The sequence below is a fragment of the Carcharhinus amblyrhynchos genome, chromosome 10 (genome assembly GCF_965287045.1).
Source record: "Carcharhinus amblyrhynchos chromosome 10, sCarAmb.v2.hapA, whole genome shotgun sequence".
Classification (NCBI taxonomy): Eukaryota; Metazoa; Chordata; class Chondrichthyes; order Carcharhiniformes; family Carcharhinidae; genus Carcharhinus; species Carcharhinus amblyrhynchos.
The window spans coordinates 98,566,578-98,591,889 of record NC_137333.1 but is presented as its reverse complement, the minus strand read 5'-3'; the positions used below and the strand labels follow the sequence as shown (position 1 = coordinate 98,591,889).

Here is a 25,312-nt window from a genome sequence, read left to right as displayed (position 1 = left end):
CTTACAGCGCCAGGGACCCGGGTTCGATTCCCGGCTTGGGTCACTGTCTGTGCAGAGTCTGCACGTTCTCACCGTGTTTGCATGGGTTTCCTCCGTGTGTTCCGACTTCCTCCCACAGTCCAAAAGGCATGCTGGTTAGGTGGGTTGAGCATGCTAAATTCTTCCTCAGTGTACCCAGACAGGCGCCAGTGTATGGCAACTAGGGGATTTTTGCAGTAACTTCATTGCAGTGCTAATGTAAGTCTACCTGTGACACTTTTAAATAAAACTTTAAACACACTGCATTTTTGCTTTATTTTCTTGATTACAACACCTTGGTGTTGCACACTAATTTAGAAGATAGCCAATCAAGGGCATTTGGGATGGACAATAAATGTTAGCCTTGCCAGCGATGCCCACATCCCCTGAACGAATTAAAAACGAAAGAAACAGAAACACCAGAATGAAAGTCATAAACAAGGAAGCTCCTCAAGTGATTGCAACATCCCTCCAGTTCAGCAGAAGAAAACAAGCTCATCTGATAGCTCGCAGCTTCGGTACATCCCTTCATGGCGCAGGGCAAAGAACATCTGGTGTGTCTCCGTAGTCTTAGCAATCCATCTGCTAAAGTCAAAATGCTGTTTGCAACAGCTGGATAGAATAACTGTCACAGCACTTAAATTCTTTAATTACATCATAACTATGCTAGAACTTAAGCTTTAATGAAAGACTGAAAAGTTTTGCATTGAATGATAGATGTTTGATAAATAGGAAAGTAAATTTGTCCATTTGTATTTTGTAATATGGTATTCTAAAATTACTGCATATGGATATTAAAATGTTGCTGTAGCCACATGTGGGTGGTTTAGCAACTTCAGTTGGAAAATACTGCCTAGGCACAAGTGTAGCACAAGCTATTAAGGCTTCTAAAAAGCTAGAAGATTGGCAAATAATTGAGGAAGATTGTAACGGATGTCAGGAGGGCATGGGTCAGAGAGATGAAATACATTTTAATGTAGAGAGTTGAGAGGTAATGCATTAAGAAAATAGAGGATGGTAGTTACATATGCGATGGAAGAATACAGTCGAATGCCTCATTTCCTGAAACTGAATTTTTCTTCCATCAAATTTTTATACAAAGAGATCTATCTTTGAACATCTGTAAAGAGAAGACAAATTGGCAAACCTGTAGAGTATTTTGTGCATTGTTTTCTTTATGTCCAACGGGATATGCTTCAAATTGTTAAATTTGCCACACAACGGACCTGAGGGCAAATTTCGAACTGGTGGGATAAGAGGCAATTGCAATGTGGATACTAAATTGGACGAGTGACAGGAAACAAACTTAACTGTGTGACAGGAAATATTTGTTTTTTGAACTGGAGGAAGATTTATAGTGGAGCTTACTGGGGTCGGTGTTTGGACCCCTACTTTCCTGAATTTCAAAATTTGCTGATGATATGCAACCTAGAAATGTTGTGAACTGTAAAGAGGATATTGTAGAACTTTAAAAGGAGAGGAAATGTAGCAGAAGCAATTTCAGGTAGGAAGTGATTTGGTAGGAAAATCTTGGCAATATAAAACAAAGGAAACAATCCAAAAGAGTTGCAAGAGTAGAAGGACCTGACTGCATACGTGCATAAGTCATTGAAGATAGAATGTTAGGTTGAGAAAGCAGGTAATAAACCATACAGTAACCTAAGCTTTATTAATAGGGGCATTGAGTACACAAACAAAAGTTACATTAAACTTGTATAAAACATTGAGCGTTGTTCAAGTTCTGGGTACTGCCCATTACGAAGGATGAGAAAGCACTTGGGAGGGTGCAGGAAAGGTAAATGGTTTCAGGGATGAGTGACTTCAGTTACGTTTAAGTTTTTTTTAGTGTCACAACTCAGCTTACATTAACATTGCAATGAAATTGCTGTGAAAATCCACCAGTTGCCATACTCTGGCGCCTGCCCAGGTACACTGAGGGAGAATTTAGCATGGTCAGTACACCATTCCAGCATGTCTCTAGGACTGTGGGAGGAAACCAGAGCACCCGAAGACGACCAGTGCAGACACAGAACGCGCGGACTCTGCACGAACCCAAGCCGGGAATCAAATTCAGGTCACTGGCGCTATGAGGCAGCAGTACTAACCATTATGCCACCATGCGTTATGCCCATGGATAGATTGGAGAAGTTGGGACTGTTTTCTTTAGAGCAGAGTAAATGGGCAAAAAATCTATTCCCATTGATGGAAGGATCAAAAACCAAAGGACACTGACTTAAGGGGGCCTTATGGCACTGGCATAGCTGTATTGTCGCTGGATTAGTAATCCAAAGTTCCAGGGTAATTCTCTGGGGACCTGGGTTTGAATCCCATCATGGTGAAATTTGAATTCAGTAAACTTCTGGAATTAAACATCACAAAGCCAATGCCAATTGTCATAAAAATCCATCTGGTCCCATAACGTTCTTTAGGGAATGAAATCTGCCGTCTTTACTTGGTCTGGCCTGTGTGACTTCAGGGTCATCACAATGTAGTTGACTCTTAACTACCCTCAGGGATGGGCAAAAAATGCTGGCCCAGCCAGCAATAACAATGAATGATTATTTTTTAAAAATGTGATTAGCATAAGCGCCAACAGTGACCTGAGTTGTGACCTGGAAGGAATTACCTGACTGTGTGGTGAAAGCAGTTTGAGTCACGGAATTCAAGAGGTAAGTGGATTATTATCTGAAAAAGAAGAATGTCTAAGGCTATGGAGAGAAGGTGGGGGAGTAGTGCCAGCTCAGTTGCTCCTTTAGGGAGCCATTTGAACAAGGGTCAAATGGCTTTGTTCTGTCTGTAGCCTATCTTGAGTCTCTGTCCTGAAGATCAGTAAAATTATAAGTTTGATTAAAATAATTGAGCATGGCAGTGTGTGGAGCTAGAGTAGGTTGACCACAGATTTTAATTATGTTTTTGACAACTTAATTGAAACATTTTATTTTCATGTTGTATGAGCATTGTGGGCAAGGTTAACATTTGTTCCTCATTCCTGACTGCCATTGTGGTGAACTGCCCTCTTGAATCACTGCAGTCTATCTGATGCAGGTAAACTACACCCACAATGCTGTTATAAAGATTTTTGACACAGTAACTGAAGGAATGGCAATATAGTTCCAAGTTAGGATAGCCAGTGGTAGGGAGAGGATCTTGCAGATGGTGGTGTTCCTATGTGCCTGCAGCCTTTGTCCTTTTAAGTGGCAGAAGTCAGTTGTTTGGAAGGTGCTGTTAAAAGAGGCTTGATGAGTTGCTATATTGAATCTTTGACTTGTGTGTTGGTGGTGGAGGAAATGAATGTTTAAAGTGGTGGTTGGGTTGCTCATTAGGCAGACTGCTTTGCCCAGGGTGGTGTTGAGTTTCTTGAATGTTGTTCGAGCTGCATTCATCCTCGAAGTGGAAAGTATTCCATCCTACTCCTTGTGCCTTTGTGGACAGGCTTTGGGAAATCAGGAGGCGAGTTAGTTACCATAGAATTCCCAACCTCTGACATATCATGTAGCCACAAGGGAACTCAGCAATGATAATGCCATTTAAATGGCATGGGGCAATGATTAGATTTTCTCTTGTTGGAGATGGTTATTGTCTGGCACTAGTGGAATGCGATGTAATGTGGGGATGGTGGTTTCCCCATGGGAGAAGATTCCTTTTAAAGCCACTTTGGCTCCTCCCTGTTATTGGCATCATTTATATTATATGGAAGAGGTTATATCTTGTAAGATCCAAATTATGTAATTGAGCGATGAGATGAGGTAGATTAATGGTATTAAATGGGATTGAAATCAATTTAAAAACTCTGAGGAATGATACTTAATATCGATAAATAAGTTATTTTGGTTCCTCTTGCCCATGCCCCTTCCCCCAGTCACCCATTATTTAAATGCTCACTGGGATGTGATATATTACTGTTTAAATTTTTCTCTTTATAATCTCCTCATTCCCTTGTTCCTTAGGGAAGCCTACTCCCCCAGTACTATCATAGCCTCCCCCCACCCTGAACCTGTGCCACTCACTTCTTAACAATGTGTTTTCTTTCCATGTTTCAAAAAACATTGTCTTCAGGAACACAGTTGTTTGAAGAAGCTGTCTCCTGATAAGCATGAGATGAAACCTGAAGACTTCTGTGAAGCATGATAATTTTGAACTTTGTAGGAAGTTTAAAAACTGGTGAGGGAGAAAATGAGATTCTTGAAATTATGACAGCTTTGTTAAAAGTTCTTACTTTTTTTAAAATTTGCATGGGATTATGGCCAGTGATTATTTAGCATGTCTTTATAAAAACAGGTGCCATAGGATGAGTAGTGTGAAGGTGAAAAAAAACTGTTTCACTGATGCTGCGGCGCTGCACTTTTGACTTTGGGCTGAGGCATATTCACAGACTCAAAGTCCCTACTGCAGAAGGAGGCCATTTGGTCCATCGAGCCTGCGATGGCAACAATCCCATCCAGGCCTTATCCCTGTGACCCCATATATTTACCCAGCTAATCCCTCTGACACTAAGGGGTAATTTAGTGTGACCAATCAACCTAACCTGCACATCTTTGGACTCCGGGAAGAAACTGGAGCACCTGGAGGAAACCCACGCAGACATGGGGAGAACGTGTAAACTCCACACAGTCACCCAAGACCGAGTTGAACTTGGGTCCCTGGAGCTGAGAGGCAGCAGTGCTAACCACAGTACCACTTTCTGGGACTTTGCATAACTTTTTTCTCTGATGTATAAGAATGTAAGAAATAGGTACAAGAGTAGGTCATTTGGCCCCTCAAATTTAATCTGCCATTTAGTAAAATCAAGGCTGAACTGATTATGTGCTTAACACTATGTTCCTACCTAACCTTGATGCTTACACTAAGCAATGCTAGATGCCCCTTCTCAGCACTAATATTCCTTTCCTTGATAACAATCTTTTCAAAAAAACATAGCTGAACATACAGTCTAAAGGTTGAAGGTTCTAACAAAATAACTTGCACAAATATATGGCCTTTACTTTGAGATGAACTCTTGAACCCTGACACAAATTTGATTAATAGTTGAACTAATATATTTTTAAATACAATTTTAATATATTTTTGGCTATCTGTTGCTTTCACTGCTTGTTTTATCATACTGCAGGATTATTCTGTTCCATTGGGAACAATCCTTTAAAGGTCCTCCCATTGGTCTAAAGGACACTAATACAAAGATAATTCAAGGGTTAATCAAACCATTGGCTACTGTTTTAAGACACCTCCTGTCATGGTACTTCAACATCCGTCTTCCCACTACAGACAACTCACGTTGATTTTTTTTTTAAAATTCATTCGTGGCACATGGGTGTCATGGGCTGGCCAGTGTTATTGCCCCACCCCTAGTTTCCCAAGGGCAGTTGAGAGTCAGCCATGTTGCTGTGGGTCTGGAGTCACATGTAGGCCGGTTTTTACAGCAATTGATAATGGTGTCATGGTCATCTGTAGATTCTTAATTCCAGATTTGTTTTTTACTGAATTTCAGTTCCACCACTGGCCATGGCTAGATTTGAACCCGGGTTGCCAGAATATTAGCTGAGCTTCTGGATTAATAGTCCAGCAATAATCACTACGCCATTGCCTCCCTCTGTAAAGAATATAAAGATGAACTGAATATTAATTTGGCACAAAAGATAGATGTAGCTACTTTTATGATAGTTTTATACAGCTGGTTGCTGGAATGGTCAGTGAGATAAAGTGGCTGTGTTTTTGTGTGTGTTCAAGAAATGTTTCATTGGATCTTCAGCCGGCCTGACCAGAATATGGCAATTTATCATGACATCACTATTCTTTACATCAATGCCAACCAAAATGTTTTGGCCAGACTCTTTCAGAGATGAAATATCAGGCCACCCACACTGCAACTGGCTTACAGGAAGACCAGCTACGTGTTATAAAATAAATACTGAAAGTGGCTGAGCTAACTTGCTCTTTTGAGACTTAGACTTGGAAAGCAAATTATGAATCATGCTGTCACCACAGTTAACAGATTTCAAAGGCAAACATTTGATGCTCACAATATCCTTTGCATTGAACTTTATTGACGATAACACATTTTAGAATTAAATGCTTTGTGGAGCATCATTTTTATAGAATCCCTACAATGCAGAAAGAGACCATTTGGCCCATCGACAGCAATCCCACTCAGGTCCTATCCCCTTAACCCCAGATAATCCCCCTGACACAAAGGGCCAATCTCACCCAAACCTGTTCCCCGTAACCCCAAGTGTTTACCCCGCTAATCGTTCTAACCTCCACATCTTGGGACACTAAGGGGCAATTTAGCATGGCCAATGAACCTAACCCAAACATCTTCGGACAGAGGGAGGAAACAAAGGAGGTGAAGGAAAGTGTTAAACTAAAAGTGGAGGAATTTAGAGTAGCTAAGAGTAGTGGGCGAGAAGAGGATTGGGAGAGGTTTAAATGTCAACAAAGATTGACAAAGAAGTTGATAAAGAAGGGTAGGAGAAACTATGAAGCTGGGCTAGCGCTTAATACAAAAAAGGATAGCAAGAGTTTTTATAAATATATAAAAAGGAAGAGGCTGGCTAGGGTGAACGTTGGTCCTTTAGAGGATGAGAAAGGGGACCTAGTGGTAGGGGATGGGAATATGGCTAAGGTATTGAATAACTTTTTTGTTTCTGTCTTCACGGAGGAGGACGTGAATAATTTGCCGGGTGTTAGTGATGGAAAGGTGGTAGGACTGGAGGGTCTTAATGACATTACTGTTACTAGAGAGGCGGTGCTCGACAGACTGGAGGGGCTGATTGTGGACAAGTCCCCAGGACCGGATGGAATGCATCCGAGGGTTCTGAAAGAAATGGCGGAGGTGATAGTGGATGCCTTGGTGGTTATTTTCCAGATGTCGCTGGATTCTGGGGAAGTGCCAGGTGATTGGAAAACGGCTAATGTTACGCTGTTGTTTAAGAAGGGTGCCAGGCAAAAGGCGGGGAATTATAGGCCGGTTAGTTTAACGTCTGTGGTAGGTAAAATGTTAGAATCTGTCATTAAGGAGGAAATTGCGAGGCATCTTGAAGGGAATTGCTTGATAGAGCAGATGCAGCACGGTTTCATTAAAGGGAAGTCGTGTCTGACAAATTTAGTGGAGTTCTATGAGGATGTGTCTAGGGCGGTGGATAGAGGAGAGCCGGTGGATGTGGTCTTTCTAGATTTTCAGAAGGCGTTTGACAAAGTACCTCACAAGAGGTTATTGCAGAAGGTCGAGGGACATGGAGTTGGGGGTAGGGTGTTAGCGTGGATAGAGGATTGGTTGTCAAATAGGAGGCAGAGAGTGGGGGTCAACGGGTGCTATTCGGATTGGCGGATGGTGACTAGTGGAGTGCTCCAGGGGTCGGTGCTGGGACCTCAGCTTTTTACCATTTATATAGATGATCTGGAGGAGGGAACCGAGTGTAGAGTGTCGAAATTTGCTGATGACACCAAGATTGGTGGAACGGCAAATTGTGCGGAGGGTGTGGAGAGTCTGCAGAAGGATCTAGATAGGCTGGACGAATGGGCCAGGAAATGGCAAATGGAATTTAATGTTGGCAAGTGTGAGGTGGTCCACTTTGGTAGGAAGAATGGTAGGAAGGACTATTACTTACGGGGCAAAAAGCTGCAGCAGGCGACGGTGCAGAGGGACCTCGGGGTCCTTGTGCATGAGTTGCAAAAACCCAGCTTGCAGGTGCAGCAGGTGGTCAGGAAGGCGAATGGGATGCTGGCCTTCATAACCAAGGGGATTGAATATAAAAGTAGGGAGGTCTTGCTGCAGCTGTATAGGGCATTGGTGAGGCCGCAGCTGGAGTACTGTGTGCAGTTTTGGGCGCCGCACCTGCGCAAAGATATTTTGGCCTTGGAGGGAGTGCAGAGGAGGTTTACTAGGCTGATACCGGAGTTGAGGGGGTTGAGCTATGAGGAGAGGCTGAATAAACTGGGCTTGTACTCGTTAGAGTTTAGAAGAATGAGGGGAGATCTCATTGAGATGTATAAGATGATGAATGGGATGGATAGGATAGAGGTGGAAAGACTCTTCCCGCTCAAAAAAGACAGTAGGACTAGGGGGCACAGCCTCAAGATAAAAGGGGAGGCGGTTTAGAACGGAGTTGAGGAGGAACTTCTTCACTCAAAGGGTGGTGAATCTCTGGAATTCTCTGCCCGTTGAAGTGGTGGAGGCTGCCTCGCTAAATATTTTTAAGACGTGGGTTGATGGGTTTTTGATAAGAGAGGGGATTAAGGGTTATGGGGAGAGGGCGTGAAAGTGGAACTGAGCAGCGACAGATCAGCCATGATCTTATTGAATGGCGGGGCAGGCTCGAAGGGCTAGATGGCCTACTCCTCCTATTTCTTATGTTCTTATGTTCTTAAACCGGGGCACCCGGAGGAAATGCAGACATTGGGAGAATGTGCAAAGTCCATACAGACAGTCACTCAAGGCTGGGATTAAACAAGGATCTCTGGCAGTACGAGGCAGCAGTGCTAACCACTGTGCTGCGTCTTATGCTCAAGTTACATTCAGACCTGGGTGACTAAATGGGTCGAGGCAGATTGGTATGAAAATTGGACTGTTCTATCATTAGTTTTTGCAGCAATCAGATCAAGTGTGCAGTTCCACTTGAGCAGCAAAAGCTTGGGTATCTGAAAGATAAAGGAGACCATTTCACAACCCTAGCCCCATGCCCGTTATAGCAACGAGCATGGCTATTTAGTTCACCCCCTCAATCATGTAGTCAAATTATTTAAATATGCATTAGATATTACAGACATTAATATTTAGTGGATTACAAGAGCTAATTTTGGAAAATATAATCTCAATTTGTAGTTAACAGGTTGGATTTTATTAAAACTGACAAATGATTTTCAGTTTGCTTACCAGATTGATTCTTGGGTTCATTACTTTGGTAGTTCAAACTCTCAAATTCCTATTAGCATCTCTATGGTAGATCTGTATTAACACTGCTTGCATATATGACCTACTGTATTTAGTCAGTGTACCTGGATCAGATGTATGCACTAGGTTCCATTTCTAATGTATTTCTTTATGTATCTGGAAAAGACAAATTTACTGGAGTTCTATGAGGATGTGTCTAGGGCGGTGGATAGAGGAGAGCTGGCGGATGTGGTCTGTCTTGATTTTCAGAAGGCGTTTGACAAGGTACCTCACAAGAGGTTATTGCAGAAGGCCAGGGGACATGGAGTTGGGGGTAGGGTGTTAGCGTGGATAGAGGACTGGTTGTCAAATAGGAGGCAGAGAGTGGGGGTCAATAGGTGCTATTCGGATTGGTGGTTGGTGACTAGTGGAGTGCCTCAGGGGTCGGTGCTGGGGCCTCAGCTATTTACCATTTATATAGATGATCTGGAGGAGGGAACCGAGTGCATGGTGTCGAAATTTGCTGATGACACCAAGATTGGTGGAACGGCAAATTGCGCGGAGGGTGTGGAGAGTCTACAGAAGGATCTAGATAGGCTGGGCGAATGGGCCAGGAACTGGCAAATGGAATTTAATGTTGGCAAGTGCGAGGTGGTCCACTTTGGTAGGAAGGATTATTACTTACGTGGCGAAAAACTGCAGCAGGCGACGGTGCAGAGGGACCTCGGGGTCCTTGTGCATGAATCGCAAAAACCCAATTTGCGGGTGCAGCAGGTGGTCAGGAAGGCGAATGGGATGCTGGCCTTCATAGCGAGGGGGATTGAATATAAAAGTAGGGAGGTCTTGCTGCGGCTATATAGGGCATTGGTGAGGCCGCAGCTGGAGTACTGTGTGCAGTTTTGGGCGCCGTACTTACGCAAGGATATTTTGGCCTTGGAGGGAGTGCAGAGGAGGTTTACTAGGCTGATGCCGGAGTTGAGGGGGTTGAGCTATGAGGAGAGGCTGAATAAACTAGGCTTGTACTCGTTAGAGTTTAGAAGAATGAGGGGAGATCTCATTGAGACATATAAGATGATGAATGGGATGAATAGGGTAGAGGTGGAGAGACTCTTCCCGCTCAGAAAGGACAGTAGGACTAGGGGGCACAGCCTCAAGATAAAGGGGGGGGGGGCGCGGTTTAGAATGGAGTTGAGGAGGAACTTCTTCACTCAAAGGGTGGTGAATCTCTGGAATTCTCTGCCCGTTGAAGTAGTGGAGGCTACCTCATTAAATATTTTTAAGACGCGGGTTGATGGGTTTTTGATAAGAGAGGGGATTAAGGGTTATGGGGAGAGGGTGGGAATGTGGAACTGAGCCACGACAGATCAGCCATGATCTTACTGAATGGCGGGGCAGGCTCGAAGGGCTAGATGGCCTACTCCTCCTATTTCTTATGTTCTTATGCAAATTCTGGACTGAGAATATATCTACAATATCACTATATTGTATTGTGTATTTTCTTCGTAATGTACTAAATAGTTTTACTTTCACCAGTGCATCACTTTTGAGTGCATTGTCAACAGTGATGTTAATGAATTCATCTTAGTTTGCAGCGAGAGTTGATTAGTAGTTTATTAATATTGTATTGGACTATGGCTATGTTTACATGGGTAAGTTGTCAGTTCATGTCCCCCTCCAGAAGTGACCATTGGATATTGGCTGAGTTTCTATTCCAATATAGATAGAGGGTGTGCTGTTATTGCTTAAGGCACCATCTTACTAGTGACTAGTTTAACCAGTTCCATCTGCAGCTTCATGTAGATGGCATTATTTTGAAGAGAAACAGTGTGTTCTAGCCAGCATGTATATAATCCACAGAAAGGGTCATTAGTTTGATCTTTGGTGTGGAGGGGTTTTCATTGGAGATAGATTGAGTTGGTTGGGCCTGTACTCACTGGAGTTTTGAAGAATGAGAGGCTACCTTGTTTAGATATCTAGGATTCTGAGGGCTTGACAGGGCAGATACTGAGAGGTTATCTTCCCACGTGGGAGAGTTTAGACCAGAAATGTCAGGGTAAGGAGTTGCCCATTTAAGACTGAGATGAGGAGAAATATTTTGAGGATAATGAATCTGAAATTCCTTACCACAGAGGGCTGTTACTGTTGGGCTAAGTATGCTCAAGGCTGAGATGGGCAGTTTTTTTAATCAGTAAGGGAATAGAGCGTATGGAAACAAGGTGGGGAAGTGGAGCTGAAGATCACATCAGATCAGTCATGATATCATTGAGTGGTGGACTGGACTCGATGGGCTGAATGGCCTACTTCTGTTCCTAAGACATGGTCTTATTCCTCAGTCAATATCGCTAGGACATATCATTTGATCGTTACCTCATTTGTGGGTCTAAAACGTAAATCTTTTTTCTCTTCCCCCTATATGTGCCCTAGATCTGAGGAGTATTTCTAACATTTTGTGGGTTTTTTTTATTCATCGGACTTCACTGTTTGAAATTTGGCTGGGTTTCCTAGATTACAACATTCAAAAGTATGTAATTGCCTGTTTTGGATGTCTTAAGATTATGAAAAGCAGAGTATAAATGCAAGCCTTTCTTTTGTTAACGTTGACAGTGCACGAATCATAAGCCTGTTCTCTCCCCTATAAAATCCCGATAACTTCCCATGCTAGAAAAAATGTTGTTTCTCCAGTTTGTCCATTCGCACGAGTTTCCTGATGCAGATTAACAGTGCTGGAAAGTCCGAGGGAAAAACCCAGCTCCCCAGAGTTAGTTGCAAGTTTTGGTTTGGATGCTGAGGTGGTGAATAATACTATTGCAAGAATAAAGGATTCTTGAAATCAGAACTATTAAATTCCATACAACTAAATTGCCAAGCACTTCTATTTGTGTCTGCTCACCCTGTTTTTCTGCATTTCTTTTAACTTGACGTTTCTTTATAACATACCCCATTATATATTGTGTCCTTTTTAGTAATCTGTTAAACTTAAAGTGAATTGCCAGTCTTGTCAGTTGATAAGCCTGCTGTGCGTTCCTAGTATTTCCTGTTTTTCAGCATTTAAAGCAAGACCTGTCGCAATAGTGTTCACACAGTAAAAAGTCTGACAACACCAGGTTTTAGTCCAACCTATTTATTTGATAATATTCTCAAGCTTTCGAGGGGTTACCCTCTTCGTCAGGTGAATGGAGAGTTCTGGCCTCAGACAGAGCATATAAAGCACAGACAGTTTAGAGATTACTGATTAAAATGCGAATCCTTACACCTAACCTGCTGTTCAAGACCTGAAGTGGCTGACAATGTGAGTGGTAGGAGCACTGATCACAGTTTAAAGAGATGTGTATTGTCTCCAGACAGTACAGTAAGTGAGGTTTTGCAAACCCAGGCAAGTCACGGGGGTTACAGATAGTGCAACATGAACCCAAGATCCCTGTTGAGACCGTCCTCATGTGTGCGGAACTTGGCTATCAGTCTCTGCTCAGCGACTCGTGGCATTCAGCCTCTGACCTTCGGGTAAGCATTCTCCAAAGCGGCCTTCACAACACACGACAGTGCAGAGTCGCTGAGCAGAGACTGATAGCCAAGTTCCGCACACATGAGGACGGTCTCAACAGGGATCTTGGGTTCATGTTGCACTATCTGTAACCCCCGTGACTTGCCTGGGTTTGCAAAACCTCACTTACTGTACTGTCTGGAGACAATACACATCTCTTTAAACTGTGATCAGTGCTCCTACCACTCACATTGTCAGCCACTTCAGGTCTTGAACAGCAGGTTAGGTGTAAGGATTCGCATTTTAATCAGTAATCTCTAAACTGTCTGTGCTTTATATGCTCTGTCTGAGGCCAGAACACTCCATTCACCTGACGAAGAGGGTAACCCCTCGAAAGCTTGTGAGAATATTATCAAATAAATAGGTTGGACTAAAACCTGGTGTTGTCAGACTTTTTACTGTGTTTACGCCAGTCCAACGCCGGCATACCCACATCATGGCAATAGTGTTTCCCACCCCTTTTTATTTGCCATTATAGAAACTCCACGTTCCCCTTTTCACCCATACATCCAGACTGGAGATGGGAGCTGAGAATTCTGACTCTGTCTACATCATGTGGTCACCCATCTTTCCTTTACATCAAAACCCTTGGAACTGTTTTAATTTAATTCTTCCTGGTCTCCAGTCTTTAGAGTTTGGTAATCTTATATGTCCAGTTGTGTGTCTGGATACAATAGATCGTTATGATACATATATTCATTAGTATTACACAAATACTATTTTAAATTATGCTTCATTTTGTAGAGCAGCTCACTGGACATTTCACAATGCTGAGATTACTTCGAATCTTAGAAGCCCTACAGTGTAGAAAGAGCCATTCGGCCTCTCTAATCTGCACTGATTTTCCAACAGAGCTTATTGGCTAAGCCCACCCTCCCGCCCTATCCTCATAACCCCACACGTTTATCCCACTAATCCTCCTGGCCTACACATTTTGAAATGCTAAGGGGCAATTTAGCATGGACAATTAACCTAACCTACACATCTTTGGACTGTGGGAGAAACTAGTGCACCCGGAGGAAACCCACGCAGACGCGGGGAGAACATGCAGACTCCACATAGTCTCACACAGCCAGAATTGAACACGAGTTCCTGGCATTGAGGTGGCAATATTAGTCGCTGTGCTCCCCGTGTTGATCAGGGAGACTTTCATTTGAGTGAATGGGAAGAGGCAAACCAAATCATCTAACTGTTCTCCTACATCTGTCTGTAATATGAAGCTGGCAGAAAGAATTGTAATGTTTCTGCATCTACTTCATGGCACTCAATTTGCCTTCATATCTTTCATTTGTGTTAATGCTCTTAAAATACGACTAAATGCAGAGTTTCTAATCCTGAATACATTATTTATCTCCCCCTTTTGAAATGGTACATTTTCATCTTAGCTTGTATTTGATATCATATAAAATAGTTATTGTATTTTTTATAAATTATCCTAGTGCATATATTGACAATTTTTCGTAGATTCCTCCGTGATCACACGAGCACAGTAAGAAATCTCTCAACACCAGGTTAAAGTCCAACAGGTCTATTTGGCACTGGCTTTGAGTATCAGGCTCCTTCATCAGGTGAGTGAAGACTTGTTTCTACCTATTGGACTTTAACCCAGTGCTGTGAGACTTCTTACAGTGCTTACCCCAGTCCAACGCTGGCATCTCCATATGATCACGAGTGCAATTGAAACATTTAATTCTGCTGTGAAATCACTTTTTACCTTGCAATGCTATATTTATCTCTAATGTTTTCTTTCAATTACAGTAATAATTTTGCCTTGGGCATTTTACCTCTTCAGAATCTATAACCTGCACACCCTGAATGCCAGCATGAACTTGTCTGCTTCACCTTTTTCTTTTGGTGCAGGTGCTCCACCTACTGGCTAACTTGAGCCATGACTAGTCTCAATTTTGACAAACTTTCCACCCTTTTGTTGTGAAGTTTATCACGCCATGCCCGTTGTGGAATTTTAGCTCAAAAGTTGGACTGTTGGTCCAGTAACAACTACTTAGCAACCAGCTGTACCATCCCTACCAGTCTGGCCTACACATGATTGCAATTCGATATTTTCCCTTCCTAACAGCACTGTGGGTCACAGTAGTTTAGTATAGTGGCTCACATTCACCTTCTCAAGGGCAGTTGGGAATGGGCAACAAATGCTGGCCTAACGAGCAGCAACAACGTCCCATGAAAGAGTAAATAAAAGATTATATGGCTAAATCTGGATGTTATCCACTCCATCACCGCCGGGATGACCCTTTAGATCTGAGATGGGGAGTAATTTCTTCAGCCAGAGGGTGGTGAATCTATGAATTTCACTGCCACAGAAGGTTGCTAGGTCATTAAGGTTAGTAGAAGAATGGGGTTGGGAAACTTATCAGCCATAATTGAATGGCAGAACAGACTCAATGGGCCAAATGGCCTAATTCTGCTGCATCTTATGGAATCCAACTGCTTGCATCTTCAGCTATCATTTTGATGCTGAGCTGCACTTCAGATTCTGTCTATCACCTGTACTACCTGCTTACATCTTTTTGCCTGACACAACTACTGTCTCAGCTTATCTGCTGCTTGAAATCCTCAGTCTCCAGATCCCACAATCCTGATGCTGTCTTGGGCCAGTCTCCCAGATCCTCCTCCCCCTCCAGGAGCTTGAGCTTATTCAAAACTCTGTCCGTAGCTTCACTGGCACCATCTCCCATGTAGTATAGATAGAACCACAGTGCTGTTAGGAAGGGTACATGTGGGGCTGGTATCACAAAGACCAGCCTAAGTAGGGGTGGCACAGCTGGTTGCTGAGCAGTTATGATACTGGACCAACAATCCATTGGATGGACTAAAATTCTGCTGCCCCCCACATGCTTGCTGGCCTACAAAAGTTACCATCATGGCAACACATTGATAGTAAAATGATCATCTTTGATCAAATCCTACATGGTTTCACATCTTCCTTTCTGTGTAACCTTCTCCAGCCTTTATAGCCCTTCAAGATTTCTGACCTCTAATGTGCTCTGATTTTAATCACTGCACCATTCACCACTCTGTTATTAGCTGCTCAGATCCTATCCTCTGGAATTTGATCCTTGAACCTCCACCTCTTTATCCCTCTTTCCTCTAAGTCAGTCTTGCGATGAAACCTGAACTCAGGTTGAGAACTCAAATTTTAACATGCCTCGAGTCTCCTATGTACAGGAGGGAAATAAAATGAGTCAAGCCTTGGACACCCTGTCAAACTTCAAGAAAAGCTTTTATTCCACGTGTGTGAAGGAGCGCTGAACTCGGGCCTGAAATCTCAGGTTGCCTGCAAGCCTTCTCTGCCCTGGTAGAGTGGTACAGGTTAATATACTGTTTTAAGTCACAAGGTTTACATTAGCATGTTAATTCCTCAAGTTGGATACAAAATGGCTCTTAATCTTGTTATGCAGACTGTTCAACTGTCTGACTGTTTAGTGCAACTTTGTTAATCTGTTTCTTGAACAGTTCAGTTTACCCGATTATAATGTCAGAGCGTCGTATTTGCCCAACTGATTTGCACTGGTGTGTTAATCGATATCCCCCTCTGCTAGCTGATCATGTTTTATGGAAGACTATACCCTCCCAAAACTATGTGGAGCCTGACTGTCTTAATGCCGGTTATTCCATTGTCATGATAACTTAAGTGATCTCCCGTACATCAGAAGTTGATAGCATGCGTTAATCATTATCTGTTGGCAGAGCCGGCTTCTCACTGCCTGCATTAACCCTTTCCTTTCCTTCTGGTGAAGTCCACCCCTCTGGGCTTGCTGTACGTGGTCCTGCATATGTTATACTGAAACTAATGCCTGAACGGACATATAAACGAAAATATAAAAAACATGATCCCCAATATTGCCCTACAGCATGTGCATATGCTGGCTGGTTGGGAAATGGCTGTCCACGCACTGTTCAGTGGGTTTACGTGCTTTGTCTGGCATTCTTGAGCAGAAGAACCAAGAATGATGTGATAGGGCAAGTCAGTGTACCTGATACAGAACACCCTCTTGTAGGTGTCCCAGGGTACAGGGAAAAGGTCCCAAACTAGGGAGGGGAATGAGGAGTAGTCCCAAAAGGGTATTTTGAAGTCAAGGATGAGGATAGGACAGAAATAGGTCCCATGTGTGAAATAAAAGAAAGGAGCAGAGTAATAGGCTCAGAGCTCAAGAAAGAGCTGCAGGGAGCAGACGTTATGCTAGGTGGCATGAGAGGAGTCCTGAAGGTCTGAGAAAGCAACTGAAGGTTCGTGACTCCATGCCATGAGCTACTGGGGCAAAAATAACTGCTGGACCAGTGGTGTTCTGCTCGGCACAACCGAATATCTGACATTGTGCATGGAAGATAAAGCTGGAACATGCTGAGTTGTAGGGGGAAAGAATCTCGACTGGCAAGATTGAAACCCTACATGGTGTGGCATGCTTCTCTGATTGGGAGTGACCTCTGGAGAGAATTCATGAGCAGGATCTTCAAATGTGGTGATTGGACACCCTGGTGAAAAGGAGGTGTTCCAGTGGGAGTGGTTGGCTCTCAATGTGATAAGTCTCGGTGGGTTGTTGAAAGATCCATGGAATCTGTTTTAGTGGCATCTGTCATCTATTCTATTGTATGGCATGTTTGACCATAACTCACCTGTTAACTCACCTGTTAATTCACATGTACCTCACACTACTTACCCTGAATGTTAGAATACAAGATCGAGTTTGTAAATTCTCTTATCTTTCAGAACTTGTATGGTAAAGTTTGTTCAAAGCTCTTGGATATTTGTGGATTTATTCATAGTTGCAAACATTATCTACTTTTGAACAAAATGTAATTTGTTCCGAACTGGATTGCCACACATCTCCGGTCTTTCTTCGAATGGAAAGTTTCTGGTGCATAACAGAATGGCTGTCTGTAGTGCAGAGCAAATTGTCATCCCATACAACTTTGTGTCTCTTTCCAACGTGTTGCATACCACCTCTCCATTTACTGCAGTCTACTTCCATGATGATAGGTCTCTTGGGTAATCTGCTGAGTACCATAAGGCATCATCTATGTTTTTGATATTGTGAAGTAATAAATGCAGTGCCAAATTACAGGCTGCTATCAAACATCACAATCAATTAATCTAGTCATTTAAAAATCTACTTGAACCACTTTGAAATTTCATAAGAACACAAGAAATAGGAGCAGGAGTAGGCCATCTGGCCCTTCGAGCCTGCCCCGCCATTCAATAAGATCATGGCTGATCTGTTGTGGCTCAGTTCCACATTCCCACCCTCTCCCCATAACCCTTAATCCCCTCTCTTATCAAAAACCCATCAACCCGCTGTTAAAAATATTTAGCGAGGTAGCCTCCACCACTTCAACAGGCAGAGAATTCCAGAGATTCACCACCCCTTGAGTGAAGAAATTCTTCCTCAACTCCGTTCTAAACCGCCCCCCCTTTATCTTGAGGCTGTGCCCCCTAGTCCTACTGTCCTTTCTGAGCGGGAAGAGTCTCTCCACCTCTATCCTATCCATCCCATTCATCATCTTATACGTCTCAATGAGATCTCCCCTCATTCTTCTAAACTCTAACGAGTACAAGCCTAGTTTATTCAGCCTCTCCTCATAGCTCAACCTCCTCAACTCCGGCATCAGCCTAGTAAACCTCCTCTGCACTCCCTCCAAGGCCAAAATATCCTTGCGTAAGTACGGCGCCCAAAACTGCACACAGTACTCCAGCTGCGGCCTCGCCAATGCCCTATATAGCCGCAGCAAGACCTCCCTACTTTTATATTCAATCCCCCTCGCTATGAAGGCCAGCATCCCATTCGCCTTCCTGACCACCTGCTGCACCTGCAAATTGGGTTTTTGCGACTCATGCACAAGGACCCCGAGGTCCCTCTGCACCGTCGCCTGCTGCAGTTTTTCGCCACGTAAGTAATAATCCTTCCTACCATTATTCCTACCAAAGTGGACCACCTCGCACTTGCCAACATTAAATTCCATTTGCCAGTTCCTGGCCCATTCGCCCAGCCTATCTAGACCCTTCTGTAGACTCTCCACACCCTCCGCGCAATTTGCCGTTCCACCAATCTTGATGTCATCAGCAAATTTCCACACCATACACTCGGTTCCCTCCTCCAGATCATCTATATAAATGGTAAATAGCTGAGGCCCCAGCACCGACCCCTGGGGCACTCCACTAGTCACCAACCGCCAATCCGAATAGCACCCGTTGACCCCCACTCACTGCCTCCTATTTGACAACCAATCCTCTATCCACGCTAACACCCTACCCCCAACTCCATGTCCCCTGACCTTCTGCAATAACCTCTCGTGAGGTACCTTGTCAAACACCTTCTGAAAATCCAGAAAGACCACATCCACCGGCTCTCCTCTATCCACCGCCCTAGACACATCCTCATAGAACTCCAGTAAATTTGTCAGACACGACTTCCCCTTTTTGACATTAACTTTTAGAAATTATTGGTACACTATACAGAAAACACATCTAGCCCAACCAGACAAGGCAGCATTTATACATTGTTCGAGCCCCCTTCATTCTTCCTCATTTTAACTTCTTCAACATAACCCTCTTTTCTTCATACTTGTCTGGCTCTAACTTGCGTTTAGTGTTTGTTTAAATATAACCAACCCAATCTAGACGAATCAGTGAAATACAAGTGTCTCATACGTTTGGAGAGCATTAATTTTGATGAAAATTATTATTAATTCAATATGTTTTTTATTCCTCCATTTCTGTTCAACCACCTTGGGGTTGCTGAGGCTGGTGCTGGGGAGCTGAAGTAAAATCAATGGAGGGGACTCTTACTTAACCCTATGATTCAACCGTGTGTTCTTTCACCTCCCTCATCCTGTCAGGCTTCTGCTGGGAGTCAGTAAAGCATGACATTACCAATACTCACTCGTATGGCTTTATATTACATTGTTTTATAGAAGTATGTGATTTTACTTGCATTGTCTGAGTTATCATAGAATCCCTACAGTGCAAATGAGGCCATCCGGCCCATCAAGACTGCACTGTTTCTCTGACAGAGCATCTTAACCAGGACTCCTCCCCCACCCTATCCCCATAACCCCATATATTTCTCATGGCTCACCCATCTAACCTTAGGATGCTTATGGCATCATGAAGTTTGGAATATGAAACCACCTCTCTACATTTGATACTGGAACCAAAAGTTGGCTTATGATTCCCTTCACTAAGATTTGCATGTTCAAAGTGAAAACTGTGCAAAATACATCCCAGTATTTCAACCAGTTTGATTCAAAGAGTACATGATTTGATTTATTATTGTCACGTGTATTAGTATACAGTGATAAGTATTGTTTCTTGCGCGCTATACAGACAAAGCGTACCGTTCATAGAGGAGAGTGTGCAGGCTCGAAGGGCTAGATGGCCTATTCCTGCTCCTATTTCTTATGTTCTTATGTGTCATGTTACAGTCATAGCTGGGATAGAACATAGAACACTACAGCACAAACAGGCCCTTCGGCCCACAAGTTGCGCCGATCACATCACCTACCAACCTACAGACCTATCTATAACCCTCAATCTCATTAAACCCCATATACTCATCCAGAAGTCTTTTAAAAGACCCCAGCGAGTTCGCCTCCACCACCACTGACGGGATGTAGAGAAAGATCAACTTAGTGCGAGGTAGGTCCATTCAAAAGTCTAATTTTGCTCCTCAGTTTAGTGTGTCTGAACCCAGAAACTTTGGCCAATCCGCCTAACCTGCATGTTTTTGGACAGTTATGTTTTAACTGGTCTCTCATTTGTTGAGTGTTGTGGTTGAGGTTTGAAAAAAAAGTTAACTGTATCAAGTACTTTCAGTCAATTCACTGAGAGCAACAAATTTGAAAGTCAGTACGTTATGCATAGAGGTCAGTTACCACAGCTGCTTTGACTATCAATATGTTAAGTAAATGTCCATATTCTAACTCTTAACGAGTGCCACTCACCCATCATCCCTGTTTTCTGAGCTATGTTTGTCTCCCAAACCACCAGAGCCTTGGTTTTAAAATTCTCATGCTTCTGTTCAAATCCTTGCATGGCCTCACACTTCCCTATCTCCTTCAGTCCTATAATTGTTAGAGGAGGTAGTGACATTGTCACTTGACAAGTAATCCAGAGACCCAGGATAAGGTCCGAACCTGGAGTGTTTGGATCTTGGTTCGAATCCCACCATAGCACATGGCAAAATTTTGAATTCAATAAAAATCGGGAATTAAAATTCTAATGATAACCATGAAACCATTGTTGATTGTCATAAAAACCCACTTGGTTCACTAATGTCCTTAAGGGAAGGAAATTTGTCATCCTAAATGGTCTGACCTACATTTGACTTGAGACCCACAGCAAAGCGGTTGACTCCCATATGCCTTGAGGATGGACAACAAATGCTGGCCCAGTCAACGACACCCACATCCCATGAATGAATAAATAAATATACTTCCAGCTCTGCTGAGTTTTTATTACCTGCCACTGGCTCCCTTAGCCTCTGCCACTCTTGTTGCTTTCTGCTTTTAGCATATTCCTTTAAGCTACCTTTTGAAGTCTTTGAGGACCTGTCAGAATATCTCATTCTTTAGCTTGGAGTCCATCTTTCTATGTTAAAGACACTTTTTAAATAGAAGTAGTTGATGGAAGATCCTATTGAATATATATATTTAAAAAAAAAGCTGTTATTGTTCGGAGCTTGTTTGCGGGCTCAGACACATTAAACTTGGAGTAAAGATCATGTATTCTTTGAACATTATTTGAATCAAATTAGCCTTGAAACACTGGTATTCGGCCTTCGGTTTGTGTGCAATCAGGATCCTGATTTTCCTATTGCTTGCCATTTTAACACAATCCTGCTCCCATGTCCACATGTTTGTCCTTGGCTTGCTGTGATGTTCCAGTGAAGCTCAATGCAAACTAGAGGAGCAGCATCTCATCTTCTGGCTAGGCATGTTTATTTAATTTTTAACTGTTCTCTACCTTTTATTTCTTTATTGTCTTTATTTTTCTTCCCCTTCCGTTCTTTCCCCCTATTTTATCCCCCACAGGCTTCCCTTTTCTCCATCTTTGCTACCCTTTTCTCCCTTCCCAGTTTTGCCCCTCTCCCTGCAGGGGAGTCTAAAGCTGGAGGGCATAGGTTTAAGGTGAGAGGGGAGAGATACAGAAGTGTCTAGAGGGGCAATTTTTTTCACAGAGGGTGGTGAGTGCCTGGAGCAAGCTGCCAGAGGTAGTACTAGAGGCGGGTAGAATTTTATCTTTTAAAAAGCATTTAAATAGTTACATGGATACGGTGGGTATTAGAGGGATATGGGCCAAATGCAGGCAATTGGGATTAACTTAGGGGTTTCAAAAAAAAAAATAAGGGCGGCGTGGAAAAGTTGGGCTGAAGGGCCTGTTTCCATTCTGTAAACTCTATGACTCTGATTCCCACCCATCTCCCCCTTCTCCCATATCTTCATCTGTTACAGCTTACTCTCTGATTTCGGCTTCTCTGCTGTATGGCCATTCACACCTTCTATTCTTTCTATGGACTGCTATTAACAGCTCTTTGCTTTTCCCCTTTTTTGTGGCTATGACTCATCTTCCGTTCCCTCATTGGAGTATAAATACCTCCCATTTTCTATGCTTTTTTTTAGCTTTGACAAAGGGTCACCTGGACTCGTCAGCCCTTTTCTCTCCTTACAGATGCTGCCAGACCTGCTGAGATTTTCCAGCATTTTCTCTTTTAGCTTGAAATACTGAGATGTACCCTACAGGGTTTTCTGTTATTACTTTGAATGCGCAAATCCTAGCGAAGAGAAGGGAATCATAAGCCAACTTTTGGTTTGAGTATTAAATGTCGAGGTGGTTTCATATTCCAACTTCATAACAGCCATATGATGAGAAACAAAACAGATTTTCCAGTTCTGCTGAATTGCTTCTTAATTTTTAAGAGTTAATTAAGAGTGGGCTGTTCCTTTAATGAAACATTTGTGTTAGTTAACAGAACAGTGTTGTGCAATTGCGTAAACACTGGAAGTGATCTGTTTTCCCAGTTGAAGAACAGTGTGTTGTTGATTTACCATAATTGTAAAGCAGATATGGATGTTGAAACCATACCAGCTGTATAAAGTTGACATTTGTTTTCAGGAGTTACATTGTGCAGTTGGATACCAAGTATCTGTGTGTTTTTAATTATATTTGAAGTCCAGTGGGCAACACAGTAGTTAGCATTGCTGCCTCATAGCATCAGGGACCCAGGTTTGATTCCCTGCATGGGTCACTGTCTGTGTGGAGTTTGCATGTTCTCCCTGTGTCTGAGAGTTTCTTCCAGGTGCCCTGATTTCCTCCCACAGTCCGAAAGATTTGCTGGTTAGGAGCATTGGCCGTGCTAAATTCTCTTAGTGTCCCTGAACAGATGCCAGAGTTTTGATTTGACAAACTCAGTTTACAAAATAATGGTTGGAATGAGGCCACCTTGGAGATCACTTACCCGAAGATCAGAGGCCAAATGCCCGTGACCGTTGAAGTGTTCCTCAACAGGAAGAGAGCACTCTTGCCTGGTGATTGTTGAGTGGTGTTCCTTCTTCTGTTGTTGTAGCGTCTGCATGGTATTTGTAGTGGTGCATATGTCGTAGCGTCTACCGTGCAGACACTATGACAACAGATGAATGAACACCGCTTGACCATCATCAGAAGTGTTTTCTTCCTGTTGGGGAACACTTCATTGGTCACGGGCATTTGAACTATGATCTTTGGGTAACCGTTCTCCGAGACAGTCTTCACGACACACGACAATGCAGTCGCTGAGCAGAGACTGATAGCCAAGTTCCACACACGTGGGAACGGCCTTAACTGGGATCTTGGGTTCATGCCATACTAGTTGTAACCCCCCCACGACTTGCCTGGGCTTGCAAAATCTCACTAACTGTCCTGGCTGGAGATAATACACATCTCTTTACCCTGTGCTTAACCCCCTCTCTGCTCACATTGTCTGTACCTTTTAAGACTTGATTACCTGTATAGTCTTGCACTCCAACCATTATTTTGTAAATTGAGTTTGTCTTTATATGCCCTGTTTGTGAACAGAAGAAGCAGCGCTTCGAAAGCTAGTGGCTTGTGCTACCAAATAAACTGTTGGACTTTAACCTGGTTTTGTGAGACTTCTTATTGAGCAGAAAGTTGCTAGTTGCTACATCGAGGCACCATGAGGTGTTGGTTAGGAAGCAGACCCCACCTCCCCTAGCCTTGCCTAACCGCGCTATGCGGACCATTCAATGGATTGAGAAGCCCTTTGATTGTAAGGCACTGTCTGGTGAAACAGGAGTGAGCTGCTTCTCCGTGAAACAGAGCACATAGCAGTCCCTCAGTTTTCTTTGGAAACTGATGACTAGGACTTTGGAGTATGGCAACTAGGGGATTTTCACAGTAATTTCACTGCAGTGTTAATGTAAGCCTACTTATGATGCAAATAAATGTCAAAAACTTTTCTTTAGAATGAAGAGCTCAGCAAATTTCTTGTGGAGTCAGCAAAAAACATTGGGCTAGACCTCGCTAAGAAAATGTTGAAAATCTGCACGCAGTGAGTAAATAACCCAGCAATTTGTAGCGAGGAAGAGGAATGCCATGAATTGTGAATGGGCTCGGAACGTTATTTCTGATTCTCTCTTTACAGATGCTGCTTGATCTGTTGAGTCTTTCGAGCATTTTCTGTTCTATTAGAAAGCTTTAATTCACATTCTTTCCTTCTCTGTCAGTACTGTTTCTTCTTCTAATTTTGAATCTCATTGATTAAAACAAACTGGCCCCATTATTCATCAAGATCCCAGGTAGCCCAGTGTCCTCACTGCGTGGTTATTGGCTTGCACTTTCAGCTGAATGATTAATTAGGAAAAGCAATCTAACAAAACAGGCATCATCGCTTGTACAGGTTATGGGCCATTGTCTTTGAATAAGTAATCTGAGACTTTTAGCCAAATCTAAATATCTGACCGAAGAATTGTATTGTCTGGGATCTGGTGACTTGTTTCAGTACACGTTTTTTGATGGATTTTTGAATTATACAAATATCAAAGCTATAGAGTTGAAGAGGGATTGAGGGAGGAGAAGTCAAACCCACTTCATAATGTTAACTTTGGGAGAATTTTCCATTTTGAGAATGTAGTCAAGAAATGTTTTGTATATTGAGGAATGTTCAGTTGAAAGCTGAGCCCTGCTTGTAGCAAGCCAATTTTTGCTGATGATTTAAGTGGCCATAATATGTGCGCTTCACTTGTTCTAACACCAGATGGTATTATGGTCCTGCATTGTAACAATGAGGTTAGTTATATTCTGATCAAGACCATATTGTACGTGATTTTTTAAAAACACTAAATGTCCTCTTTTTAAAAAAATACATGTTCTGGTATGTCTTAACTTGGATTACAACAGCAATTTTCAGCATAAGAATTTGAATGTATGTTTGTCACTTTAGCATCATACAGTGGCACAGTGATTAGCATGTAGCCTCACAGCGCCAGGGACTCAGGTTCGATTTCTGGCTGGAGTCACTGTCGGTCAGGAGAGTGCATGTTCTCCCCATATCTGCGTGGATTTCCTCAGTTTCCAGTTTGCTCCCACAGTCTGAAAGACGTGCCGGTTAGGTGCGTGGGCCATGCTAAATTCTCCCTCAGTGTACCTGAACAGGTGTCAGACTGTGGCGACTAGGGGATTTTTCACAGTAACTTTGTTGAAGTGTTAATGTAAGCCTACTTGTGACACTAATAAATAAACTTTACACTTTAGAATTTATTGGGATGTGTTGCATGTTAGGAATCGAGGGAATTCCACTTTTGAACTATGGTGTGCCAACCTGCTTAATACTGATAGCCTAAAGTGGAAGAGTGCTCCATTGCCCACCAAACATTTT

At 42.9% G+C, this 25,312-nt stretch overlaps 1 protein-coding gene across 1 annotated transcript in view; it reads left to right on the top strand.

Annotated features, from left to right (window-relative positions):
• Positions 1 to 25,312, top strand: part of prkx (protein kinase X-linked) — a 110,134-nt gene that overhangs the window by 37,260 nt on the left and 47,562 nt on the right. The window lies entirely within an intron of this gene.